The sequence below is a fragment of the Curcuma longa genome, unplaced genomic scaffold, assembly GCF_044706935.1.
Source record: "Curcuma longa cultivar G26 ecotype Majalengka, Jawa Barat unplaced genomic scaffold, ITB_CL_G26_1.1 contig_24499, whole genome shotgun sequence".
In the NCBI taxonomy this organism is placed as follows: domain Eukaryota; kingdom Viridiplantae; phylum Streptophyta; class Magnoliopsida; order Zingiberales; family Zingiberaceae; genus Curcuma; species Curcuma longa.
Window position 1 is genome coordinate 1 of NW_027432443.1, and position 6,631 is coordinate 6,631.

Genomic DNA, 6,631 nt, shown 5'->3' on the forward strand with positions numbered 1-6,631 from the left:
TGCCGCATAGGCCACATCACTGCACTGAATTAAACTGAGCCACAACGAGTCGCTTCACATCCTTTCCCTATACACTATTTGGAAGGTAGCTACACAAGAAAACAATCACTCGCTCAAGGGCCTGAACCAATCTTTATATTCGCTAGTCGGCGGGCAATCTTTATATTCGCTGGTCGGCATCAGTCTTAATTGGTCTTTCCCGGTCCCTTTCCCGCTTCAGAGAAGTCATGACGACTTGTGAACTAGTAGGGAGGCCAAAAAATATAGTAAATTCCTCAGATCCACCAACTACTGAGCTAGACACCGAGGACTGAGAAGAGGGCGGGACGGAACTACACTATAGAGAGAGAGAAGCCGACTTCACACGTCGCGATGAATGTGATAATACTAATACAAATACTGCTCGTACCTCTCCCTCTCCCTTAAGGTCGAGCCAAGCAACAGGTCTAACATGGCCTAAAATATAGTAAATTGGTCGAAATACACCACCTAAAATAAATATAAGTTGCTATAATTTATTTATATTCATTTTAGGGAATTGACTATATTTTTGGGCTTAATTTATCTCCTTTACTAGATTTTTGGGCTTAGTCGTAAATAGCCCCAAAGGCTATTTATCTGCTCTGCGTAGCAGAGGAACTTATATTATATACAGGCGGATTAGTCTACGCCTTTGGGGCTATTTATCTCCTTTGGGAACTTATATTATATACAGAACTTAACTATATGTTGACTTGATTTTAGGGATATATCGGGAACTTATATTATATACAGGCGGAATTTATCTTTCTTTTAGGGCCATATATTGGGAATTTATTATAGAATTTATCTTTCTTTAGGGCTTAGTCGTAAATAGCCCCTTTGGCTATTTATCTACTCTGCATAGCAGAGGAACTTATATTATATACAGGCGGGTTAGTCTACGCCTTTGGGGCTATTTATCTCCTTTCTATTTATTTTAGGTAAATATCTCCTTTATATTTTTTTTAGGTAAATATCTCCTTTATATTTTTTTTAGGTAAATATCTCCTTTCTATTTATTTTAGGTAAATTCGGAAATTTCTTTATATTGATTTTAGGTGAATATCTCCTTTATATTGATTTTAGGTAAATATCTCCTTTATATTTATTTTAGGCTTAGTCGTAAATAGCCCCAAAGGCTATTTATATGCCTCTGCGTAGCAGAGGTACTTATCTTATATTATATACAGTTAGAACTTAACTTAATATTATGGGGGGCCTTTGGGGCAATTTCTCTCCTTTAGTCGTAAATAGCCCCAAAGGCTATTTATCTCCCCAATATATATACAGGGTAGCAGAGTTATATTATATACAGGCGGATTAGAACTTATATTATGAATGCAGGGCCAAAGGGGCTATTTATCTCCCGCGGAATAGTCGTAAATAGCCCCAAAGGCTATTTATCTGCTCTGCGTAGCAGAGGTACTTATATTATATGCAGGCGGATTAGTCTACGCCTTTGGGGCTATTTATCTCCTTTCGGAATTTATATTCTTTTAGGGCGTAGTCGCTGTCTTCCCGTCACCCCGTCTAACTCACTCGTCCCTTCCCTCTTCTCACACGTCGTTTCACTCGTCCCTTATCTTTTACGGATCAAGCATTTTCTCTTATGTATCTCTGTTTTTCTGATTCATTCTGATCTTTCTAAGTGGTACATACATAATAAAAGATTATGAAAAGCTAAAGAGTTTTTTATCAAAGATTATGAAAAGCTAAAGAGTTTTTTTATCGTTGAAAGGTTGATTATCCGGCACTAAAAAAACATGGATTACTAGTAATCTGTGTGACTTTGACTATAGTCCATATCTCTGTGTTACTTTCAGTATAGTCCATATCTATGTGTATATAATCTCAGTTAGTATATAATTCATGTCTCTCTTACAACACGACGAAGAAAATGAAATTGTTTTTAAAAACAATTATATATATGTATACCATACACCTCGCTGGGATTGTAGTTCAATTGGTCAGAGCACCGCCCTGTCAAGGCGGAAGCTTCGGGTTCGAGCCCCGTCAGTCCCGAACTAGGATACGATCCGTTAAATAAATGGATAAATTGATTTAACGTGAAAAAAAGAAAGAGGGAGCAAGAGCTAATACCCAGCGGGATCCCTATTTCTTTAGTTTTTTCTTTCGTATTTATCATCAGACAAATATGGGAATTTAAATTTGTTTCATTAGTGCCAATTGATAAGAGAGAGACATAACATAATAGTGAGATTCGTACAATTCGTACAATCGGTAGTATGATTATATTGACTTTACTATTTTAATTTAAGAGAGACTTGTCCACTTTTGTTTTGAAATAAAATATTCTTGATGAATAAAATAGAAAAGAGTACCCCTTCCTTTTTACCAAATAGAAAAGAGTACACATATTCAAATTGTATTCGTTTATTGTACGAGACACAACGAACTTAACATAAGTGCCTCGTTGTCAGGGTAAATTAAAACCCCTTTTAGCTCCAACTTGAGTTTTTTTTGGTTTATCCTCAATTACTAATTGGAAAGAATCTATCTCATTTTCATTCAAATAAACTAAATTGCACACTCCATTTTTGATGTATGCCTTCCAGTTCCAGTCCCGAAGAAAGACTAAGAAAATTGAAGAGGAGAACAGAACGCCTTATGATTGGAATTTGATTCGATTTTATTCTACTTATTTCTTCTACTTATCCTTTTTCCATCTCACTCCGGATCTCTGTCTCATCCATGGAATACCATACCAGTCATATTATACCTCATAATTGTATGTATAAGTATAATATATAGGTAAGTAGGAGGAATATATAGGTAGGAGGAATATATAGGGAAGACGATAGGGTTGGGTTCTTTATGGAAAAGCTAAAGTGGAAAAGGATGTAAATTCAATTTGATTCCTGATCCAATAAAGAATCCTTTTTAAGATTTCTTATAGAGAAGAAGTACGCGTTAAGAGTTCTTCATAAAGAGTGTTTTGTACGGCACTCTAAACTAACTCAAAGTACGCTACAGACAGGGAAAGAGTGAATGGCTATATGCACGGCTGCTGTTTGAGTGATTAGAGTGAATGGCTATATGCCATGAACGACTGCTGTTTGGTTTTGGCGTAGCACCTTCTGTTCATGGAAAGAGAAATCGAGTTCATTCCTTCAGTGATAAGGAAGAGTTCGATAGCTGCAGTCGTGAATGGACTTGTGCTGCTCACCACTCCGTGCCTCAAACAAAGGACTGATTCAGCAACCAGAAAGAAGAGACTCGCTCGAGTACTCCGGAGGGCTTATACTCTCTGTCTTAACCTCCGGTTTCCCGAAGGGCTTATACTACCTCCTATTCCTTCTGTCGGAGGGCATCCAGACTTCCCCGGTTCAATCGTTGCCTTCTTCTATCCCGAAGTGGTGGCATTCCGGTCTGGGAGACCAGGGACAGTCCTAGCCACCATCTTAGGATGTTCAACGACCATTATACAATGCATTTGTTCAGGGCACTTTTCGGGAAGCAGATCGGTTCGGTTGTCCGGGAAGCCTTCAGCCCTTGCCCTATTTGGTTGAGTTCATTCCAAGAGTTTCAAGTAGGCTTGATCGGAACTCATTTTAGCTCCTTCCCATACGAGTGAATCCGAGTGAATGCCATTCATATAAGAGCCGTATGATAAGAGTGGCGACCGGGTCCGGGAGACACACATGAGGACTAGTCCAGTAGTAGCTGTTGGAAAGAGAAATGAGTCAATTGCAAACTCAAATAAGGGAGCGGGAAAAGAATCCCATTAAGCAGCAGGCGGCGGCACCGTGATTGTATTAGAAGGAGATGCGGGAGCGGGAGAAGACTTATAATATAAGAAGTAGCGGAACCCACGGGACTCTAGGAAAGACTGAACTTACAGCGAGACGAGGATTCAACTTAAAGCGTGAAGGACGGGATTTCAGCTACTGAAAAGGGAAGAACGAAGACAAGAGCTCGAGGAGAGGGAATTGACGGCAGATCTTTCTACGTTTTGAATAGTATAAATTGCTACATTTACTATATTTTTGGGGAGTGAAATTGCTACCCTTACTATATATTGGGTCGATCGGATTAGTCGTAAATAGCCTTTGGGGCTATTTATCTCCCCAATATATAGTAAGGGGTAATTGACTATATTTTTGGGGAGTGAAATTGCTACGCAGAGGAACTTATATTATAGTAAGGCTATAATATAAGTTCCTCCTCAATTGTATATATTAGGGCCCTTACTATATATTGGGGAACTTATATTATAGTAAGGCGGATTAGTCGTAAATAGCCTTTGGGGCTATTTATCTCCCCAATATATAGTAAGGGGTAATTGACTATATTTTGGGGAGTGAAATTGCCCCTAATATAGTAAATTGAGGAGTTAAATTGCTACGCAGAGGAACTTATATTATAGTAAGGCGGCCCTTACTATATAAATATATGGTGGGGCCGCCATACTATAATATAAGTTCAAATATATAGTAAGGGCCGATCGCCAAATATATAGTAAGGGCCGCCATACTATAATATAAGTTCAAATATATAGTAAGGGCCGATCGCCAAATATATAGTAAGGGCCGCCTGTATATAATATAAGTTCCTCTGCGTAGCAATTTACGACTAATCCCCCTGTATATATATTGGCTTATATTTTTGGGCCTAATATAAAAGTAAGTTTCCTGCGATAGCGACTCCGAGGTGCGGAGCGAGTTGAATTGAATGAATTCTTTCGCCCGGGCCCGTGGGAAAGTTGCGGAACCGAGAGAATGGAAGAACCTAATTCATAGTGGACGGAGCTACTAGGGGATCGAAGCCCCCTACGCGGTGCGACTAAATAAAAAAGTCTAGGCCACGTACGCGGGGGACCCGTGCTTTCTCGGCTATCGGAAGTTCAGTAGTTCATTGACAGCGACCGGAGGACTCTTTCTTTATCCAAAGATAGGAGCTAGCTTCCAGTGGTGACTCAGGTCGGGGGAGTGCACTCTCTATTCGTGACGTGGGTCTGAAGATCGGTCAATCGGGGGAGAAGATTCACTGCGGAACCAAGCGAGGAGAACCGGAGAACTACAGATGAATTAATTAGCGAGGGGAACTACAGAGGAATAAGAGTCTTGGGACCGGCGGTGCGGAAAAGTCTGAGATCTGATGGGACAGACGACTGAGCGGAGAGCCCTAATATAATAATAAGTCGGCGGAATTTATATTTATTTTAGGCAAGAGTGAATGTGGACTGGGATCTAGCAGACGAAGAAGCCATTATCGTAACGAGGGCATCTAAGACTCCATCGTGACGAAGGTAAGGACAGAGTTCGCTCGATCGTGACGAAAGGCATCCGGTGACGAATGGCGTCTGTGACGAGTGGCATCTAAACTCAAAGAAGCCGGTCCAGGTGCTAGGTGCTAATAGCTAGAGCTAAGCCATGCTTCTTGTGCGTGCTTCTTAGTTAGTTGCTTGCAGAAAGTCTTCCTTCTTTCTTAGTTGCTTTCTCTTCGTCGCTCCGCACCTTCTTTCCCACCTACCCATTGAGAAGCTCTTTCTATATATGCATGCATTTGTGAATGAATTAAACTATATAAGGATTTGTCGCTCCGCACCTTCTTTCTCTATTGTCTTTCTTGCCTTCTGTCTATATGGACAAAGAATTCAACTATATAAGGATGATAAAAAGAGAGGAAAATGAAAGCTTCTCTTTGCAATTAGCCTCGCTGAGAAGACGTTGGCGATTTCTTTTCTTTGATTTTGTGCATTGGCAAATTCTTTTTCTTTCTTTAAAAAACAAACTATTCTTGGTGAAGCGCAGGCTAAGCATCTCTTTCTTAGGCACTTTCCTACCAAAGCATCTCTCTTAGGCACTTTCCTACCAAAGCATCTCTTTCTTACCCCAAAAAATATAGTAAATTTCGGTACTCTTTCTTAGGCGCTCTGCTACTCTCCTCGCCCCATAAGCCCTATCGTTTAACTAGTCTCTTTCTTAGGCGCTCTGCTACTCTGGCACGACTTCAAAGAAGGATAGAAGCCCTATGTTCTGAACTCTCTTTATTATGCGCTCTCGATTGCCCTTCTGCATTATGCGCTCTCGATTGCCCTCTGCCTGCTAGTGATCTATCCCAGAGCTAGTACTCAAAAGAAGCTACTACTCGACGAGCTAGTACTCAAAAGAAGCTACTACTCGACCCTTCTGCTAGTGATCTAGCCTAGCCTTCTTTCTCACTCACACTCAGCCTGGTCTGTCCTGCCTGTCCTTGCTGACTGTCTTATGGGAGATCAGACCAATTGGCAGCTTGGCACCGTCTTCTCTGTTCTCTCTTCTCTAAGAATGCCTCTATCTTTGCTCTGCACCCGCCAACCCTCCCTTATTTTATTAATTATGAGTCGGAGACGGCTTACTCTTTATATTATGAGTCGGAGACAGCGCTTGGAGTCGTGAAACCATCTTTCAATGATTTGAACCAAGTTCTGATCCCACTCACCGAGTGGTCTGTCCTTGATGCTGATGACCGAGGGCATTGCCTCTTATGCGCTGTCGAGAGAATCGTGTGCACTGGTGCAGGTGTACTCATTTATAAGCTGAGATCTCCGGCATTTATTAGCTCTTTACTTTCAGTCCTTAGCTCTGGACTTTCAGTCGATTGAGTG

At 40.8% G+C, this 6,631-nt stretch overlaps 1 non-coding gene across 1 annotated transcript; it reads left to right on the plus strand.

The window, feature by feature from the left end:
• The first annotated feature begins 1,969 nt into the window (after positions 1 to 1,969).
• On the plus strand, positions 1,970 to 2,043 carry TRNAD-GUC (transfer RNA aspartic acid (anticodon GUC)). Its single transcript has one exon. It is a non-coding gene; the product is annotated as a tRNA-Asp (tRNA).
• The last annotated feature ends 4,588 nt before the right edge of the window (positions 2,044 to 6,631 follow it).